We start from the raw sequence: 22993 nt of genomic DNA, 5'->3' as shown, positions 1-22993 counted from the left end.
GCTGGAGAGGATGTGGATAAATGGGAACCCTCTTGTACTGTTGGTGAGAATACAAACTGGTGCAGCCGCTCTGGAAAGCAGTGTGGAGGTTCCTCAGAAAATTAAAAATAGACCTACCCTATGACCCGGCAGTAGCACTGCTAGGAATTTACCCAAGGGATACAGGGGTGCTGATGCATAGGGGCACTTGTACCCCAATGTTTATAGCATCACTCTCAACAATAGCCAAATTATGGAAAGAGCCTAAATGTCCATCAACTGATGAATGGATAAAGAAATTGTGGTTTATATGCACAATGGAGTACTACGTGGCAATGAGAAAGAATGAAATGGCCTTTTGTAGCAATGTGGATGGAACTGGAGAGTGTGATGCTAAGTGAAATAAGCCATACAGAGAAAGACAGATACCATATGTTTTCACTCTTATGTGTGGATCCTGAGAAACTTAACAGAAACCCATGGGGGAGGGGAAGGGAAAAAAAAAGAGGTTAGAGTGGGAGAGAGCCAAAGCATAAGAGAGTCTTAAAAACTGAGAATGAACTGAAAGTTGATGGGGGGTGGGAGGGGGGGAGGGTGGGTGATGGGTATTGAAGAGGACATCTTTTGGGATGAGCACTGAGTGGTGTATGGAAACCAATTTGACAGTAAATCTCATATATTAAAAAAAAAGGTCACATAGCTAGAAAATGTCCATGTTGGGGTTTAAACTGAGGCGTTTTGGATCTGGAAATTCATTGCATCATACTGGCTTTCACTGTGCGCCTATGCATGTGCACAGATTTCCCCCTACCCTGTTTCTCTTCCCACTCCCCATATGTATGGTTTAAGACTAATTTATAAAGAGATGGGTTCAAGATGGCCATATAGGAGGATCCTGAACTCACTTCCTCTCATAGACACAACAGATTTACAACTACATATGGAATAATTTCCTCTAAAATAAGACCTAAAAACCAGAGGAACAGAATCTCTACAACAAAGGATAAAAGGTCAGCATTGAAACAGGTATGAGAGGCAGAGACACAACCTCTCAAAAAAAAAAAAAAAAAAAAAAAAAAAAAAAAAAAAAAAAAAAGAAAAGAGAAAACAGACCACAGGCAATCCACAGCCAGGAAGGATCTGAAAAATATGGAACTTTTCCTTGAGAATCAAGGATCTGTGCTGCATATCAGGCACTGTAGCTTTCATAAGAGAGATGAACCCTCAATATGCCTGGCTTTGAAAATCAACACGGATTATGTTCAGGAAAACCACAGAACTTTAGGGAATAGAGAATTTACTCTTAAATAGCTTGTACATAGATTCACTCATCCTTTGACCCAGTGCTAAAACACCAGTTTGGAAAGCACCTAGATTATAAGTGAAGAACATCTACTTAATTAATCTTAAGGTGTCTGCCTGAGATGCAGGAACTTGTTGGGATTCTGCTGACATGGAGACACTTGTAGGTGCCATTTTTGCAATCTTATTCTAATATGCTGGTGCTATCCCTAGTGGTTGCCATTTTGGAACTCTTTCTCTAGCCTTTGGGTCCAGGAGGGTACAATCTGCTGAGAGTACAACCCGCACTGCAGCCTTGCATCACAGCCGGACCAGTGAGAGCTCCAGCCACCTTAATGTTGTCGCCCCACCAAGGTAGGTGGGTGTGCACAGTTCCCACAGGGGGTGTCCCTACAGTGCTTGGCACAGGTGGCCAGAGGATATACCACTTCTGAGTTTCATGGGATATCTCCTACACAAAACTACTTCAGGGCTGGGAGAGTTAGCTGATTTGCCTAATACGAAACACAAAGAGAGGCAAAATGAGGAAATGGAGGAATATCCAAATGTGAAAGAATGAGACAGAACTTCAGAAAAAGACCTTAATGAAACAGGTAATAAATCTGCCTAATCAACAGTTCAAAGTAACAGTCATTAATATGCTCACTAAACTTGGATAAGAATGGGTGAACACAGTGAGAGCTTCAACAAAGAGAAAATATAAGAAATTAACAAACAGAATTTACAGGGCTGAAGAATACAATAACTGAAAAATTTACTAGAGGGATTCAACAGCAGATTGTAGTGAAGCAGAACATATCAGTGAGCTAGAATACAGAGCAGTGGCACTCATCTACACAGAGCAACAAAGAGAAAAAAAGAATTTTAAAAATAGTGAAGATACCGTAGGGGTTTTTGGGACAATATCTGGAGGAATAACATTTACATTACAGGGATCCCAGAAGGAAAAGAGAGAGAGATAGTGCCACAAAACTTACTTTAAGAAATAATGGCTGAAAACTTCTCTAATCTGGGGAAGGAGACAGACATTCAAGTTCTGGAAGCCCAGAAAGTTCCAAATAGGATGAATCCAAAAAGATCTACACCAAGATACATTAATAATAAGAATTGAAAAGTTAAATAGAGTCTTAAAAGCAGCAAGAGAGAAACAACTTGTTGTGTACAAGGGAAATTCCATAAGGCTATCAGCAGATTTTTTTCAGCAGAAACTTTGCAGACCAGAAAGGAGTGGGATGACATATGAAAAGTGCTACAAGGAAAAAACTTCCAATCAAGAATTCTTTAACTGGCAAAGTTATCATTTAGAATTAAAGAGGAGATCTGATGCGTTTTCCAGATAAGCAAAACTAACGGTGTACATCACCATTAACTGGACTTACAAGAAATGCTAGAGACTTCTTTAAACTGAAAAGAAATGACACTAGTTAGTAACAAGAAAACATACAATAGGGTTGGAATGAAAAAGGTAAATATATAGTAAAGATAGTGGAATAACTTATAAAGGAATTATGAAGGTTAAAAGACAATAGTAGTAAAAGTAAAACTGCAATAGTTAAGGGATACATAAAATAAAACGATGTAAAATGTGACATTAAGAGTATAAAACATGGGGGGGGGGGTGAATAAAAATGTAAAATTCTGGAGTATGTTCAAATTTAAGCTTCTATGAAAACCAACTGTTATATACATAGTATGTTATACATGAACCTCATGGTAATCATAAGCAAAAACTTATTGTAAATACACTAAAGAAAATGAGAAAGAAATCTAAATATAACCCTGAAGAGTACCATCAAATCACAGTGGAACAGGGGTGTCTGGGTGGCTCAGTTGGTTAAGCATTCGACTCTTGATTTTGGCTCAGGTCATGATCTCACAATTGGTGAGATCGAGCCCCATGCTGGGCTCTGCACTGACAGCATGATGCACATGTGTGCATGCTCTCTCTCAAAATAAATAAATATACTTAAAAAAATCACAAAGTAAGAGAGAGAAGAAGGAAGGAACAGAGAGGAACTACAAAAACAACCAGAAAACAGTTAACAAAATGGCATAATTACATACCTCTCAATAGTTAAGTGTAAATTCTCTAATCAAAAGATAAATAGTGGATGAATGAATTAAAAAAAGAGACCCATTTGTATATGATGCCTATAAGAAACTCTCTTCTGAAGTAAAGACACACAGATTGAAGTGAAGGGATAGAGAAAGATGTTCTATGTAAATGGAAATTTAAAGAAATCTGGCATAGCTATACTTACATCAGACAAAATAGATTTTCTTAAAAAATTCATTTTAGATAAAATAGACTTGAAAACTGTAATAAAAGACAAGGGCATTACAAAACAATAAAGGGGTCAGTCCAGTAAGAGGAGATAATGTAAACATACATGCACCCAGCATAGAAGCACCAAAATATATAAAGCAAATATTTACAGACCTAAAGGGAGATATTGACAATATTGACAGCAATACAAGAATAGTAGGGGATTTTAACACTCCACTTATATCATTGGATAGATCAGCCAGACGGAATATCAATAAGGAAACATCAGCCTTACGTGGCAGATTAGATCAGATGAACTTACAAGATACATACAGAATACTACATCCAAAAGTAGCAGAATACACATTGTTCTCAAGTGCATATTCTTCAGGATAGATTGTATGTTAGGCCACAAAACAAGTCTTAATAAATTTAGAAGACTGAAATCATGTCAAGCATCTTTTCTCACCACAATGGTATGAAACTAGAAATTGATTAAAAGAAGAAAACTGGAAAAAAAAACCCACAAAAATCTGTATTTTAAACAACATGCTACTCAACAACCAGTGGATCATGAAGAAGTCAAAGGAAAAATCAAAGAATACCCAGAGACAAATGAAAACAGAAATATGGTATACCAAAATCTGTCGGATGCAACAGAAGCATTTCAAAGGCAGAGAGGTGGGGTGGGGGTAGGGGGGTGAAGTTCATAGTATTACAGGCCTTCCTCAAGAAACAAGAAAAATATCAAATAAATGGGGGCACCTGGGTGGCTCAGTCAGTTAAGCATCCGACTTTGGCTCAGGTCATGATCTCACGGCTTGTGAGTTCAAGCCCTGTGTTGGGCTCTGTGCTGACAGCTCAGAGCCTGGAGCCTGCTTTGGATTCTGTGTCTCCCGCTCTCTCTCTGCCCCTCCCCTGCTCACTCTCTGTCTCTCTCTCTCTCTCAAAAATAAATAAACATTTAAAAAATTAAAAAAAATCAAATAAAGATCACACTTTACACCAAAAGGAGCTAGAAAAGGAACAAATGAAGCCAAATATTTAGTAGAAGGAAGTAAATAATAAAGAGCAGAGCAGAAATAAATAATATAGAGATGAAAAAGACAAGATCGAAAAATCAGTAAAATGAAGAGCTGGTTCTTTGCAAAGATTAAAAAAAAAAAAAAAAAAAAGACATTCCTTTAGCTGGATGCACCAAGAGAGAAAGAGAAGGTTCAAATAAATAAAATCAGAGATGAAATTAATTAAACTAATGTAACTCTGTATGCTAACTATACTAGAATTAAAACTTTAAAAGTCAGAAAAAAAAGGAGAAATTAACACAGAAATATACAAGATCATAACAAAGTACAGTACACTCTTGAAGAACACCAGAGTTAGGGACACTGACCCCTTGCTTAGTCAGAAATCCACATACAATTTTTGACTCCCCCCATAATTAACTACTAATAGCCTACTGTCAACTGGAAGCCTTATTGATAACATAAGCAGTCAATAAACATGCTTCATATGTCGTATCTGTTATATACTGGATTCTTACAATAAAGTAACCTAGAGAAAATAAAACGTTATTAGGAAAATTATAAGGAAGAGAAAGTACATTTATAGTACTGTATTTATTGAAAACAAAATTCATGTATAAGTGGACCTGCACAATTCAAACCCATTTTTGTTCAAGGATCAACTGTATTATGAATATTTATGTGCCAACAAATGGAATACCTTGAAGAAATGGATAAATTCCTAGAAACATAATCTTCCAAGACTGAATCATGGAAAAATAGAAAATCTGAATAGACAGAATTCTAGTAGAAGTTTGGGTCATAATAAAAAACCTCCCAGCAAAACCCCAGACTAGACAGTTTCACTGGTGAATTCTACTAAACTTTCAAAAAGATTAATACCTATTCTCAAACACTTCCAAAATTTGAGGAGGGAATGCTTCTAAGGTCATTTTATGAGACTGGCATTACCTGGACACCAAAACCAGACAAGGAAACCACAAAAAAAGAAAACAAAAGGCCAGTATCCTTGATGAACACATATGCACAAACTCTCAATAAAATTGTAGCAAACTGAATTAATTCAACAAGACATTAAAAGGATCATATGCCACAATGAAGTATTTATTCCAGGGATGTAATAATGGCTCAACATCACAAATCAAACTCCAGTACACCACATTAGCTAACCAAATGAAGGATAAAAGTTGTATAGGCATCTGAATAGATGTTTAAAAAACAGTTAACAAAATTCAACATCCATTTATGATAAAAACTCTCAACAATGTGAGTATAGAGGGAATATACCTCAACATCATAAAGGCTATATATGACAACCCCATAGCTCATATCATGCTCAGTGATCAAAAGATGAAAGCTTTTCCTTTAATATCAGGAATAAGACAAGGATATATACTCTTACCACTTTTATTCAGCATAGTATTAGAAGTCTTGGTGACATCAGTACAGCAAGCAAAAAGAAAAAAGGAAGGAAGTGGAAAGGAAGAAATAAAGCTGTCACTATTTGCAGATGACATAATACTATATACAGAAAACTTTAAGGTCTCCACTAAAAAACTATTAGAATAAACTAATTCACTAAAGTTGGAGGATACAAAATCAATATACAGAAATCAGTGGCATTTCTTTACACTAATAAACTATTAGGGAAATCAAGAAAGCAGTCCTATTTACAATTGCATCAAAAAGAGTGAAATACTTTGGACTGAATTTAACCAAGGAGGCAAAAGACCTATAGAGTGAAAGTGTAAGACATTGATGAAGAACACAAATAACTGGAAAGATACTCTGTGCTCATAGATTAGAATTGATGCTGTTAAAATGTCCATATTATCCAAAGCAATGTACAGTTTCAGTGTAATCCCTATCAAAATTTCAGTGAATAGTATTTTTCATAGAACTAGAACAAGTAATTAAAATTTTATACAGAACCACATAAAATACCAAATAACTAAAACAATGTTGAGAAAGAACAAAGCTGGGAGTATCATGCTCTGTGGCCTCAAAATATACTATAAAGCTATATTAATCAGAACAGTATGGTGTTAGCATAAAAACAGACACAGAGATCAATGAAACAGAATTGAGAACCCAGAAATAAATCTGCATGTATATGGGTAATTAACTTATGACCAAGAAGCCAAGAACATACAACGGAGAAAGGATGTTTCTTCAATATGTGATGCTGGGGAAATTGGACAGCCACATGCAAAAGAATGAAAGTATAGTACTGTCTTCATACACAAAAATTAAAATGGATTAAAGAAATGATTTGAAAATATAAAATTCCTAGAAGAAAGCATAGGTGTTAAGCTTTTTGACACTGATTTTAGGGATGTGTTTGTTGGGTCTGACTCCAAAGGCAAGAGAAACAAAAATAAACTAAAAACCTTCTGCACAATGAAGGAAACCATCATCAAAACAAAAAGGCAACCTACCAAATGGAAAAGTTCTTTGCAGATCATATATACAATAAGGGGCTAATATCTGAAATCTATAAAGAACTCCTACAACTCAACAAAAAAATTAGCAGATAACAAAATTGGCAGAAGATCTGAATAGATGTTGTTCCAAGGAAGATATACAGGTGGCCAACAGTCACATGAAAAGATGTTCAGCATCACTAATTATTAGGGAAATGAAAATCAAAACCACAATGAGATAGTACTTCACACCTGTTAGAATGATGGTTATCAAAAAGATAAGAAATAACAAGTTTGGAAGGGATGTGGTGGGACTGTAAATTGGTACAGCTTCTACTTGGAAACAGGATGGAGATTCCTCAAAAAATTAAGAATAGATGTAACTAAATGATCCAGTTATTCCACTTTTTGGGTGTTTATCCAAAGAATGTGAAAAGACTAATTTAAAAGGATATATGTACCCCTGTTTTCATTGCAGCATTATTTCCAATAGCCAAGATATGGAAACAACCCAAATATCCATTGATAGATGAATGGATGAAGAAGCTGTGGTATATGTATAATGGAATATTACTGAGCCATAAATAAGAATGAAATCTTGTCATTTGCAGACATGAATGAACATTGAGGGTAGTATGCCAAGTGATAAGTCAGATGCAGAAGGACAAGAAATACCATGTGATTTCGTTTGTATAGAATGTAAAGAAAAAAAAAAAACTCCCAACAAAACAACAAAACAAACAGTACAAAAGCAAACTCATAGATACAGAGAACAGATTGTTGTTTATCAGAGGGGAAGGGGAGTGGAGAGTTGGTGAAATGGGTGAAGGGGGTCGATTGTATGGTGATAGATGGTAACTAGACTTTGTAGTGCATAAAGATATCGAATGTTGTACACCTGAAACTGAAAAATGTTATATATACCAATTTTATCTAATTAAAAAAATGAAGGGGCGCCTGGGTTGCTCGGTCGGTTAAGCATCCGACTTCGGCTCAGGTCATGATCTCATGGTCCGTGAGTTCGAGCCCCGCGTCGGGCTCTGTGCTGACAGCTCAGAGCCTGGAGTCTGCTTCGGATTCTGTGTCTCCCTCTCTCTCTGCCCCTCCCCTGTTCATGCTCTGTCTCTCTCTGTCTCAAAAATAAACGTTAAAAAAAAAATTAAAAAAAAATGAAAATAATTCGTACTTAGTAAAACAGGTCTTTGCTCTCCTGAGGCAATCTCTGTTAACTAGTTTTTTTTAATCCTTCAGAGGATTGAACATTGATAACAACCCACTTTTGTTTTTGTCCATGATATTCAGAGCTATGCTTTGGCATGGTTTTGTTCTCTTTTCAGAAACTTCTTACAGCATGTTGACTAGTATAGATAGCAATTGTGTTGGAAACTAGGGAATCCCATCAGAGATGGTCCAACAAGAAGCCTATCTCAGTACAACTGACCCTTGAATAATAAGGGTTTGAACTGTATGGGTCCACTGATAAGTGGATATGTTTTGATAAATATAGTACTGTAAATACATTTTCTCTTCCATATGATTTTCTTAACATTTTCTTTTCTCTAGCTTAAGAATACAATATATAATACATATAACATACAAAATCTGTTAATCAACTGTTTATGTTGCTAATAAGGCTTCTGGCTGACAGCAGGCCATTAACTTTTTGGGAATCAAAAGTTATACATGAATTTTCAACTATCTGGGGATTCAGTGCCCCTATTCCCTGCTTTGTTCAAGGGTCAGTTGTAAAGTGTTCATTGCTCACAAGTGATGGGTGCAGTCTGCACAATAAAATTAAGTAGGATCAAACTTTTTTTAGAATTTAGCCAAGAAGTTCTGGCTATTCTCATAAATGTTTCAGTTAATATGAATGCCCATTTCATCTTAATATTGAGGTTACCTATTCCTTTAAAAAACCCAACTTGGTAGCCATGTAACAATGGCTTTGTTTGTATTCTTTAAAATGGAGGGAGGTTATGATGTGTGGAGTACTGTAGATAGGAACTTTGGGAGTTTGAATGAATTACTTGAGTCTGGTTACCAGTTAATGTAGAGACTGAACCTGAGCTGCTTATAACTGCTAGAGCTAGATGTTTCTACAATGTGTGTATTGCTCTGAAGAAAAGATTCTTCCAGTGAAAGTGAAAGTTGATAAAATGTATGTATTAACAGTTATCTGAGTCAGTAAGCTTTATAATTCGAGGAATTAATCACTACTGATGCATTTGTTTAGAGAAATTCATTTCTTTCTGTCATCTGGGACAAAAAAGAAAAAAGAAACTAGTTATTTAAAAGGTGAGAAAAAGAGCAGAAATTTCATATTTATGTACATATAGACAAACATAGCAACTATGTAGTCTTTGTTGCAGAAGCAACTTATATTTTTCCTTTCCATAGTTAGGGTATTTTTTCTTGAGTTTTGAATTAAAATTTGTAAACAGCAGCAATAGTGATCTCTCCTGACTTTGGATTCACGGTGCAGGGGAAAAAGCTAATTGCAGACATTTGCTTTAGAAAGTCCAAAGGCCAGAGTTCTTTTAGCTTTCTGCTTCTTTTTCTTTTGCTCCTTTACAAATTTTTAGGGGTGCCTAGGTGGCTTAGTTGGTTAAGCGTCTGACTTCAGCTCAGGTCATGATCTTGCGGTTTGTGAGTTCAAGCCCCGTGTTGGGCTCTGTGCCTGCTCAGAGCCTGGAGCCTGCTTCAGATTCTGTGTCTCCCTCTCCCTCTCTGCTCCTCCCCCGCCCATGCTTCTGTTTACCCCTCTTTTTCTCTCTCTGTCTCAAAAGTAAATAAACATTAAAAAAATTTCAAATTTTTATTCACATCCCCAATTTTTTTCTATTTCTTCATTCTTTCTTTTTAATTGATTATAATATGGAATGGGATTTTTTAAAAATGTCTATAAAATTTATTTTTAAAAGGTTATTCTCTGGTTTTAAGTTTAAAAGATTGTTAGTTGAACCTTTGCACTTTTGTTTCTCTAACTAAAAACTTGAATTAAGTGGCTTTTAGCTTACATTTTCAATTTTTCTCATTTGATGTTTCTCCTTGTAGGTACCTCAGAAGAAAATAAATGTTTTTTACTTGCCATTTACTCCCATTACACATTCAGACAATCCCTAATTGTGTGGACAACTCAGTTAAACTACCAAATGACTTTGACATTAACAAAAAATGAATTAGTGAAATTCAGTAGCATTAAGGGTAGGAGAATTTACTTGAAGAAAACAAACAAGCAAGCAAGGGGTGCTTGGATGTCTCATTCAGTTAAGTATCTGACTCTTGAATACGGCTTAGGTCATTATGTCGTAATTCATGGGATTGAGCCCTGCATTGGGCTCTGTGCTGACAGCGTGGAGCCTGCTTGGGATTCTCTCTCTGTCCCCCCACATCTCTGATCATTCTTTCTCTCTTGATATCTAAATAAATAAACATTAAAAAAAAAACAAGCAAACCACATAAATATGAATTGGAGAACTACCACATTTTTATACATGTCTGACAAAGAGAGTTGAGGGATACCGAATAAACCATTAGCTAAATATGAGTTGGATATGTAGCACTAACACTAATAAAATAAGCAGAAAGGTTGTTGATGGGGATATAGTCAAGAAATCTGTGAGTTATGGGTTATAGATGTTAAAATGGTAGTGTAATTGTTAAACTTGAGAGGTCCCTCCAGGACAGGAACTTTGATTTATCTAATTCCTCCTAATTGCCTTACATGACATTTTTTTTCTTTCCATATACACACAGATACATATACATATATATGTATCTGTGTGTATATATGTATTTATATATATGAATATTTAAGTTGAGGTATAATTAACATACAATATTAGTTTTAGGTATACAGCATGAGTTGGTATTTGTAAGTATTGCAAAGTGATCACCACAAGTCTAGTGAATGTCACAATACATATAGCATTTTTTTCTTGTGATAAGAGCTTTTAAGATCTACTCTCAGAAACTTTCATATATGCAATAGAGTATTAACTATGGTTGCCATGGTATGTTTTACATCCCATGACTCATTTTATACTGGAAGCTTGTACTTTTTGACTCCCTTCCTCCATTTCACCAACCTCCCAACCCTCCATCTCTGGCCATCTGATTTCTCTTTGAGCTTGGTTGTTTTTTTTTTTTTTTTAGGATTCCACATGTAAGTGAGGTCAAGTGAAGTCATTTTTTTTTTAAGTTTACTTAGTTAATGAGGGAGAGAGAGCACACAAGATAGGGAGGGGCAGAGAAAGAGGGAGAAGAAAGAGAATCCCAATTAAGCTCCAAGCTCAGTGCAGAGTCCGACTCAGAGCTCGATCTTACAGCTGTGAGATCATGACCTGAGCAAAATCAAGATTTGGATGCTTAACCGACTGAGCCACCCAGGTGCCACACAAGTAAAGTTTTAATAAATATATTACGTGATTCTTGGCTTACAAAATCTAGTTAATTTCTAAGGTACCTGAAATTCAAGCTCAAGAGTACCTTAGAACGTAGCCATTAAGTAATAACATCTTACAGAGTTGTTGTAAGGTGTTGCTGAAACTTCCTCTCTCCTTTCTTTCTCTTTCTGGCCACTAGCCACTGTAGACCTGTACCTGAATCTGTCCTAGGGCAAGGAAGAGTAGCTTGAGGATGGCTGTGATCTCAGGAAAACCTGGTATTTGCAATGGACAAATGGGGAGGCATGAAGGAACAGGAAACCTCAGAATCTCATGCAGTGCTTCTGGATTGGGAAAGGGTGTCTTTCTGGGTTAGTGAACCAGTCTGCTGATGCTGAGCTATAAAGGATATGTAATAATCAGTTATGCTAAATGGTACATTAGGTAAGTCATGGGGGACCTGTGAGTTAGAGTCAAATATCTATGTCCAAATTTTATTAGTGTTGTCATATATTCTATTTAAGTCTTTGATACAGGTGTACTTCATTTTATTGAGTTTCACTGTATTGCACTTTGAAGATAATGTGTTGGGGTGTTTTTTTTTGCAGATTGAAGATTTGTGGTAACCCTGTATTGAGCACAATTTTTTCCAACATTTGCTAATTTTGTGTTGTGTAACATTTTGGTAATTCTTGTAATATTTCAAACTTTTTTCATTATTATTATATTTGTTATTGTGATCTGTGATCAGTGATTGATGTTACTGTTGTAATTATTTTGGGGGGTCATGAGTTGTGCCTATATAAGATGGTGAACTTAATACATGTTGTATGTGTTCTGACTGCTCCACTGTTCTATTTTTCTCCCTCTCCCTCCCTATTCCCTGAGGAATATTGAAATCAGGCCAGTTGCTAATCCTACAATGGCCTCTAAGTGTTCAAGAGAAAAGAAGAGTCACACATCTCTCATTTTAAATCAAAAGCTAGAAATGATTAAGGTTAGTGAGGAAAACATGTTGAAAGCCAAGATACGCTACATCTACACCTCTTTCATCAAATAGTCAAGTTTTAAATGCAGAGAAGAAGTTCTTGAAGGAAATTAAAAGTGTTACTATAGTGAACATATGAATGATAAGAAAGTGAAATAGCCTTATTGCTGATATGGAGAAAATTTTAGTGGTCTGGATAGAAGATCAAACTAGCTACAACATTTTCTTAAGCCAAAGCTTAATTCAGAGCAAGGCTTTAATTCTCTTCAATTCTGTGAAGGTTGAAAGAGGTGAGGGAGTTGCAAGGACGTGTTTGAAGCTAGCATGTTGGTTTATGAGATTTAACCAGCAAGTGCTGATGTAGAAGCTGCGGCAAGTTTATTTGGAAGGTCTAGCTGTGACAATTAATGAAAATGGCTACACTAAACAGTTTCAGTATAGACAAAATAGCCTTCTATTGGAATAAGATGCCATCTGTGACTTTCATAGCTAGAGAGAAGTCAATACCTGGCTTCAAAGCTTCAGTGGACAGGCTGACTCTTGTTAGGAGCTGATGCAGCTGGTGATTTTAAGTTGAAGCCAGTGCTCATTTTTACCATTCCAAAAACCTAGGGCTTTTACGAACTATGCTAAATGTACTTAGTTTGTGCCCTGTACAATAAATAAAACAACAAAGCCTCAGTGACAGCACATGTGTTTACAAAATGGTTTACTGAAGGGGCGCCTGGGTGGCTCAGTTGGTTGAGTGTCTGACTCTTGATTCTGGCTCAGGTCATGATCCCAGGGTTGTGGGATTGAGCCCAACGTCAGGCTCTGCACTGAGCCTGGAACATGCATAAGATTCTCTCCGGCTTTCTCTCTCCCTCTCCCCCACTTGCATGCACTCTCTCTAAAATAAAAAATATTACAAATTAAAAAAAATTCAAAGTGGTTTACTGAATATTTTTTAAGTTTTTATTTAAATTCCAGTTAACGTACAGTGCAATATTAGTTTCAAGTGTACCATGTAGTGATTCAGGACTTCCATAGAATATTAAAATACTAGAATATTACATAAACTGAGTTAATATAGCAGCCACAGGGTTTGATAGCATTGACCCCAATTTTGGAAGGCAGCTATGCTAACCACTATACCACCAATGCAGTTGACCCCAATTTTGAAAGAAGTTCTGCTGTGGGTAAAATGTTCTCAGACAACATCAGATGTTACAGAGAAATTGTTGATGAAGGGAAGAGTTGATTGATGCAGCAAACTTTATTGTTGTCTTATTTTAAGAAATTGCTACAGCTACCCCAACCTTCAGCAACTACCACCCTGATCAGCAGCCATCAACATAGAGGCAAGATCCTCTGCCAGCAAAAAGGTTATGACTTTCTTTTAAAAGCTCAGATGATACTTGGCATTCTTTTAGCCACAAAGTATCTTTTAATTAAGGTATGTACATTGAGTTTTAAGACATAATGCTATTTTACACTTTATAGACTACAGTGTCTATAGTAGAGCGTAACCATATTTTTCATATGCACTGGGAAACCGAAAAATTTATTTGACTCACTTCTTTGCAACAATTTGTTTTATTGCCGTTGTCTGGAGCTGAACCTGTCATATCTCTGAGGTATGCCTGTACAAGAAGAGTCTTAATTCAAATCCTACAGAAATTAAGAAGGGAAGTGTCTTAAATAAAAAAATCTCAATTAACTATCCACCCCAGAGTGGTGTAGACAGTGTGAAACAACAAGGATGTCTACAGATATAAAACAAAAACAGAAAACCCAGCAACTGTGTTGAGACCGTGCATTAGTTTGAAATGTGATGGTATTCATACAGAGAATGGAGTTAGAAGCAGGATTTGGGACAGAGACTATGGAGATCTTGTCTTGACAGGATAGTTCCTTATTTTAAAGTATTATGGGTTCCTGGATTATTAAGTCATAAGCCAAACTCAGATGTAAAGATTATTTTCTAGATACCACTACTTCCCCCAACTGAAATAATATTCCAAAAACAAATTAATTTTGAATTACCCACCATTGGATTGCTTATATATGGAATATGTTTACCTCTGTATAAAAGATAATTTAGAATTGACTATAGGGTGCTCATAATAATTACCTTAATTGCCTCTGCCATGTAAAATTACATAGGAAAAGGAAAGAGACTGTGCCCCATGTTCCTACCTTTCTACCACCTGTCCCTTCCTTCCCACCCACCCCCTTTTTTAAATTTTTTGTTTGTCTGTCATCTCTCTCTGGTGCCGAACTTTTAATACTACCCCAGCGAGAGAGGATAACTGAATATGCCAACTTGACAGTCAAAGAGTTATGTTCCATACCTCTCTTCCAGTTGTTTCTCAGTTAAATAGTCCTTTGAATGAATACAAAGAATGTAGGATGCTATTCTGAAACCGTGATGTGTAATAACTTTGGTTAGGGGTGGTGGGGATGGGTGGGGGTAGGGAGTGGGTGGCAACTTATTTTCTTGCTGCAGTTTAATTTAGAGTTGGTGAAGACTTCTCTAGAATGGATTATGATTTAGGACTTGGAGAAGCTTTAGAAATATGACTTTAAAACATTTTTTTTTTAAATTTTTTTTTCCAACGTTTATTTATTTTTGGGACAGAGAGAGACAGAGCATGAACGGGGGAGGGGCAGAGAGACAGGGAGACACAGAATCGGAAACAGGCTCCAGGCTCTGAGCCATCAGCCCAGAGCCCGACGCGGGGCTCGAACTCACGGACCGCGAGATCGTGACCTGGCTGAAGTCGGACGCTTAACCGACTGCGCCACCCAGGCGCCCCTAAAACATTTTTTTTAATGTTTATTTTTGAGGGAGAGAGAAGAGACAGTGCAAGCTGGGGAGTGGCAGAGAGAGAGGGAGACACAGAATCTGAAGCAGGCTCCAGGCTCTGAGCTGTCAGCACAGAGCCTGATGCAGGGCTCAGACTCACAGGCCATAAGATTAGTTAACCAACTGAACGACCTAGACACCCCAGCCTTTTGACAGTTTTATGTAAAAGCTAACGAAAGAGCATTTGTATTTGGTATTTGGGTTAGGAGTAAATAGGAACTCACTTCTTTCAGAAGAGAAAGCAATTATGGATGAAGAGACACATGTAAGAAAGCTACCAGACTCATTTATGTAATCAACTCCTTTCATCTACAAAAGGAACTACCCCTTTTAGTTTTGCTTCCCTTTTTTTTTTTAAAGGAAAGATTTCTTGTTCTAGAAAGGAGTAAGCTTAAATTAGCAAGCATTAAATATCTTCAGTTTTCTTTTGAGTTTGAATGGTGTTCTAACTAATTACTTCATGGGGGTTTCCAGCTTTGGGAAAAGAGTTAATAACTAAACTCTTGAATACAACATTAGCCAGGCCCAGGAACAGAATGTTGCTCTGTCCTTCATGTTATATAAAATGCTCACCTTTTTAATAGTGTTCTTTATGCATTTAAAAATGAAATGTACAGGGCAAAAATAAAAATTCTTTTTTTCCGCTCTCTTACTTAGAAGGCATAACATCCACAGGGCCTTTCCGGTTAGTAAATCAGATCCTGTTTACTCTTGCTTTGTATTCCTTTTTTAAAAAATGTTTACTTACTAATTTTGAGAGAGTTTGCATGCACAAGCATGTGCACGAGCAGGGTAGGGGCAGAGAGAGAGAGGGAGAGAGAGAATTCCAAGCAGGTTTCAAGCTGTCAGCCCTGTGCCTGACCAGTGCTTGATGTCACAAACCATGAGCTCATGATCTGAGCCAAAACCAAGGGTTGGATTCTTAACTGACTGAGCCACCCAGGTGCCCCTGTCCTTGTTTTGTTTTCTTAATCCACAAGGTCACATGCAATTTTGGACATTTTACAGTTGATGAATGAATGAAAATAGCATATTTTTAATCCCACTTAGAAGCCTTTTTTTTCATCCCTAAATCTATGTTAATTAATAAATTTTGTATCATATGGAGAAAAATGAACAGGAAAATATAGCTATTGTTTCCAACTTCTTTAGAAAAATAAAATATTAACAAAAATACATACAGCTATTGCATAGATGATGGTGATTAATATGGTATAAGAAAGGAAATACAAAGAGCTGTTTCCTAGTTGAGGAGAAGCAGCCTTGGATGAAAGGAGATAGTGATGTGGAGAATGAAGGAACGGTGGACTAGGTCTGACCTGACACTACTAGAGTCTCTGTCTCTATGGGTCTGGGACCATGGGAACTGGATTAACCTACTTGTTGAAAGCTGTCCAGTCCTGCTCACCGCCAAGATTTTAATAAGGCTTGACTGTTACCCCTTTCTTCTCACCATTGTCCTTTATGTCATGTTACAGTGCATCGGCATGATAGGGACACAAAATGGTTTTATAGAAATTTCTGACACCTGGTTTCAAGTGTCAATTCTGCCTCCAACCTTGCATTTTCAGTCATTGTCATTGTTATCAGAGAAAGGTTTGAAAAGTTTAAGAAGACCTGCACCTCTCTGACCTCATCTTATACTATATTATTCACTCACTCAGTTCAGCAACGTTTACTTTTGAGCTGTCTTGGTTTTCTTCAGACCTAGCAGGAAGGCTTCTTGTTCTAGCTCAGTGTTGTTCAAAAGAAATGTGAAGCAATTCACATGCGTAATTAAAAATTTTCCAATAACAGTACTAAAAAAGATAAACAAATGAAATTCATTTTATTAGTATATCTTATTTAACCCAATATATCTAAATAAGATGTTTTATATTTTTCTTACTATGTGTTTGAAATCTGAATATCTTACACTGTTCTAGCACATCTCATTTGGGTGCTGAATTTTTATCAGATATTTGATCATTATTTAGATTTTATAAAATTTATAGTTGAAACAGACTCACATACTTGAGTTGTTGCACACATACTTAAGATTTTTTTGAATAAATCAAGTATCATTCTAAAAACTTAAATAAAATGAAATACAATAAAAATTTAGTTCCTTAGTCGCTAAGTCACATTTTAAGTTCTCAGTAGCCATAGATGTTATTGGACAATGCAGTTCTAGCTATTTTCTCTGTAAAGATTGCTTTGGTACAGATAACCACGTGGCTGACTCCTTCATCTCCTTCAAGTATATGCTTATATCTTACCCTCTCTCAATGAGGCCTTCCTTGGCCACTATTTAATACTACAACCTGCCCCTTCCCACACTTCACACTTCCAATCTGACTTACTCTGGTATGCTTCATCTCTCTTCACTATAACGGCTAATTTATTTTCGTTTTCACTTGCCTCCCTCCCTTTCTTCCACTACTTGCTAGACATAGGTTTCCTGAAGGCAGAGATCTTTGTTTTCTTCATTGATACACCCCAACACCTAGAATAGTATTTAATCAGTAGCAGGTCCTCAGTAAACATTTAGGATAAATTGGTTAAATGAATGAATCATGATAAAAACTTTCTGAAATCATTAATATATATTAGATTCTGGATATAATTCATACAGGATTAAAAGTATCATTTATGAAATCCTTCATAAATGTATCTCAAACTCATTCTGTGTACCTTATACTATTTTAAACTGAGAGTAGTGGGGAGAGGAATGAGTACAAATGAAATATATAATCTAGTTAGGCAATATTCACAAAAAGAGAAGAGAAAATATGAAAAATGCTGCATCCTGTTGCAAACACTAGAGAAATGACTTAAAATACAGTGCCTTGGAATTGCTGCATGTATTCCTTAGAAAATTTCCCAGTAAATATCTAAGTAGTTACATGTTTATCATTAACTATTTGGAGACTTGGGGAACACAAAAAATAGGAAAACTAAGTGTATTATGAAACTACACTTGAAAACTAGTTTAAAACCATGCCAATGTTTATAGTGGTGTTATCAACAGTAGCCAAACTATGGAGAGCCCAAATGCTCCCCCACAAAGTAGAATATTACTTAGCCATCAAAAAGAATGAAATCTTGTAATTTGCTATAACATGGATGGAGCTAGTGTGTACTATACTAAGCAAAATAAGTCAGAGAAAGACAAATACCATATGATTTTATTCATGTGGAATTTCAGAAACAAAAACAGATGAACACATGGGAAGGAGGGTAAAAGAAGAGAGGGAAACAAACCACAGGAGACTCTTAACAATAGAGAACAGAAGGTTGATGGAGGTGGTTGGAAGATGGGTTATATGGGTGATGGTTATTAAAAAGGGCACTTGTTTTGATGAGCACTGGGTGTTGTATGTAAGTCATGAATTGCTGCATTCTATTCCTTAAATAGTGCACTGTATGTTAAGTAACTAAGTTTAAATTAAGAAAAATGACAATGAGAAGGAGAATAATTTCAGTTCTAATTGAATTTAGGTAAAATAATCTTTTTAATTTTTTTATTTTTTTTTAGCGTTTATTTATTTTTGAGACAGAGAAAGACAGAGCATGAACGGGGGAGGGTCAGAGAGAGGGAGACACAGAATCGGAAACAGGCTCCAGGCTCTGAGCTGTCAGCACAGAGCCCGACGTGGGGCTTGAACTCACAGACCGCGATATCATGACCTGAGCCGAAGTTGGCTGCTTAACCGACTGAGCCACCCAGGCACCCCTAAAATAATCTTTTTAAGATATGGTGCTGGAACAACTGGACATCCACATGAAAAGAATGAATCTAGTCACAGACCTTACACCCTTCACAAAAATTAACTCAAGATGGATCATAAACCTAAATGTAAAATGCAAAATTCCAAAAGATAAGCCATGTAACTGTGTATAGTTTTAGTTATATAAATTAGATAACTATAAAAGACATTCTAGAAGATAACATATGAGAAAGTCCAGATGACTTTGAGTATGGTGATGACTTTTTAGATACAACACTGAAGTACAACCCTTGAAAGAAATAAGTAATAAGCTGGACTTCATTAAAATTAACAACAATTTCTCTGTGGGACACCTGGGTGGCTCAGTTGGCTGGGTGTCCAACTCTTGATTTTACCTCAGGTTACAATCTCATGGTTCATGAGATTGATCCCTGTGTTGGATTCCACACTGAACGTGGAGCCTGCTTGGGATTCTCTCTCTCTCTCTCTCTCCCTCTCTCTCTCTCTCTCTCCCTCTCCCTCTCCCCCCCTGCCCCTTTCTGGCTTGCACATGCTTGCTCTCTCTCTCTCAAAATAAATAAATGTAAAAAAAAAAAAAACCCACATGGCAAACTAATCTTTGACAAAGCAGGAAAGAATATCCAGTGGAATAAAGACAGTTTCTTCAGCAAGTGGTGCTAAGAAAACTGGACAGCAACATGCAGAATGAACCTGGACCACTTTCTTACACCATACACAAAAATAACTCAAAATGGATGAAAGACCTAAATGTAAGACAGGAAGCCATCAAAATCCTCAAGGAGAAAGCAGGCAAAAACCTCTTTGATCTTGGCTGCATCAACTTCCTACTCAACACGTTTCCGGAGGCAAGGGAAACAAAAGCAAAAATGACCTACTGGGACCTCATCAAAATAAAAAGCTTCTGCACAGTGAAGGAAACAATCAGCAAAACTAAAAGGCAACCAACAGAATGGGAGAAGATACTTGCAAATGACACTTCAGATAAAGGGTTAGTATCCAAAATCTATAAAGAACTTATCAACCTCAACACCCAAAAACCAAATAATCCAATGAAGAAATGGACAAAAGACACGAATAGACACTTATCCAAAGAAGACATCCAGATGGCCAACCGATGCATGATAAAATGCTCAACATCACCCATCATCAGGGAAATACAAATCAAAACCACAAATGAGATACCACCTTACACCTGTCAGAATGGCCGACATTAACATCTCAGGCAACAACAGATGCTGGCGAGGATGCAGAGAAAGAAGATCTTTTTTGCATTGTTGGTGGGAATGCAAGCTGGTACAGCCACTCTGGAAAGGAGTATGGAGGTTCCTCAAAAAACTAAGAATAGAACTAACCTACAACCCAGCAATTGCACTACTAGGCATTTATCCATGGGATACAGGTGTGCTGGTTTGAAGGGACACATGCACCCCCATGTTTATAGCAGCACTGTCAATAATAGCCAAAGTATGGAAAGAGCCCAAATGTCCATCAGTGGATGAATGGATAAAGAAGATGTGGTATATATATATATACAATGGAGTATTACTCAGCAATCAAAAAGAATGAAATCTTGCCATTTGCAACTAGGTGGATGGAACTGGAGGGTATTATGCTAAGTGAAATTAGAGAAAGACAAAAATCATGACTTCACTCATATGAGGACTTTAAGAGACAAAACAGATGAACATAAGGGAAGGGAAACAAATAATATAAAAACAGGGAGGGGGACAAAACATAAGAGACTCATAAATAAGGAGAACAAACTGAGGGTTACTGGAGGGGTTTTTGGAGGGGGGATGGGCTAAATGGGTAAGGGGCACTAAGGAATCTACTCCTGAAATCATTGTTGCACTATATGCTAACTAATTTGGATGTAAATTTTAAAAAATTAAAAAATTTAAAACCCCACAACTTCTCTGTGAGATACAGTGTTAGAGAATGAGAAGACAAGCCATAGACTGAGAGAAAATATTTACAAAGACACATCTAATAAAGGATTGTTGTTCAAAATATATAAAGAACTCTTAGAAGTCAACAGTAAGAAAACAAAAAACCTGATTAAAAAATGGGCCAAAGATCTTAAGATACTTCACCAAAGAAGATATATAGATGGCAAATAAGGTATATGAAAAGGTGCTCCACATCAGATGTCATCATGGAATGCCAATTAAAACAACAATGGGGGTGCCTGGGTGGCTCAGTTAGTTAAGCTTCCGACTTCAGCTCAGGTCATGATCTCGCAATTCATGGGTTCAAGCCTCACATCGGGCTCTGTGCTGACAGCACAGAGCCTGGAGTATAAGCCCTCTGAAATAATTAATGTTTAAGCTGTATGTATTACTTACATAAAAAATTTTAAGATAATATTTACTTTTAAATAGATATATTTAGAAGAATGGTAATTATAAGCCAATATTCTTTAGAGGAAAACCAAATTATATATTTGTAAGAAAGAGACTATGCTTCTTATCAGGACTGTTCCTTTCTAGCAATATAATGATACCCAAACTTCCTCATGTTAAATCTATTACCATCACCAGACAACATCTTGAGGCCAGAAATTCTGTCTTAAAAATGTTAAGATTCCTCACCCGACTTAACCATAGCTCTCAATAAATATTTGTGAATTGTTTGTGTAAACCTTCTGTGCACTTAAGGTTCAGGTCACCCTACTGAAGCAGAGTGAGATATAAAGGTGTCACATTCACATGGCATTAGTTTCTATCCAGCACCTAGGAAAATGCCAGATAACTCAGTGCTTCCTACTTGCAAGTATTCCTATCACAGTAGTGAAGAAAATAAAGTTAATTTACAAGTATTAAAACATTGACATTGAGCTCTGGTCTGGCCCATAGTAGACAACTCAAGATTTTGTGGGTTTTTTTTTTTTATAGTAAATGAATAAATGAATGAATGACTGCCTTTGCAGAATTATATGGATACAGACAATTCCACTAAAGTCTGTCTTTAGAGTTGCCCATATAACCAGTCAGTCACTTAAGATTGGGCTCTTGTCTAGAGAAGAATTCTGATGTTGTTGACTCCTATGTGCTGTGTATTTGCATCTCCTTTTTAAGTCTCTGTTCCTAGATTTTTTATACTTCTCTTTTTAAGTACTTTGTGAGTGAAGGGATCCCCTAATTTTACTAATGTCCTATTTTAGTTTTTGGTTTTCTTTCTGACTTAGTGTTAACATTGTTCTCAGTAAGAAGTTTCAGTTACACTCCATTGTCCCAGAATTTGATTTGCAAGTTTGGAGTATTCTGAAAGGATGGACTGCAAGTGAGAATGATCATATGCCCTATTTCTTTTCCTCAGAGGTGGTCTGTTATCCAAGTCACTGATGGGTGTATGAGAAACCAAATCCTCAACAATTACCATTGGTCATTCATATTTGTTGAGTGGTGTCTGCCTAGAACATTTGGGGGTTATTTAATAAAATGATTCTCTAGTTTGCTTTTAAAATTTTTGCCACATTAGTCTCAGTTCTGTTTCTGTGGTGAATATTTATAGATTGGACTCTGCAGCTTTACTCCACAGAAAAGAGAATTGCTGACTTCGTGGTTCTTGTCTAGATTGCTTGACAAACCAGCCAAATTACCCAATTTAAATAATAAAATAATAGATGACTAGATTTCAGTGTTGTAAAAAATTTGTAGGGTGAAATACAGGGCTGAAAAAGAGATTTGTAAGACCATACAGGTTAGCTAAGAGCGGTCACAATTCACTAGGCTTTAGCCTCCATTCAGCATCAGCACATAGGAAAATACTCATGTGATGACTTAGCGCTTCCCACTTGCGAACACTTCTATCACAGTGGTGAAGAAAATAAAGTTAGTTTACAAATATTAGAGCATTGACATTGAACTCCATGGTTTGGCATATAGTGTTGTTTGTGAATTTTTGACTGAGTTTGTGTAACATGTTCCAGTAGTACAAGATTGCTGAGTCATAGAGGGATATGGTTTCCAGTGGTAGTTCTAATTGTTCAGTGAGGCCAAGATTATAAATCCAGGTGAGCAGAAATAGGACACCTTACCACTTTC

General features: G+C 36.6%; 1 protein-coding gene across 2 annotated transcripts in view; it reads left to right on the top strand.

Annotated features, from left to right (window-relative positions):
- Window positions 1-22993, top strand: part of ART3 (ADP-ribosyltransferase 3 (inactive)) — a 141625-nt gene that overhangs the window by 69556 nt on the left and 49076 nt on the right. The gene's annotated exons all lie outside the window — the stretch shown is intronic.

This window comes from Leopardus geoffroyi, chromosome B1 (genome assembly GCF_018350155.1).
Source record: "Leopardus geoffroyi isolate Oge1 chromosome B1, O.geoffroyi_Oge1_pat1.0, whole genome shotgun sequence".
NCBI lineage: Eukaryota > Metazoa > Chordata > Mammalia > Carnivora > Felidae > Leopardus > Leopardus geoffroyi.
This window is presented reverse-complemented; position numbering and strand designations above follow the sequence as displayed.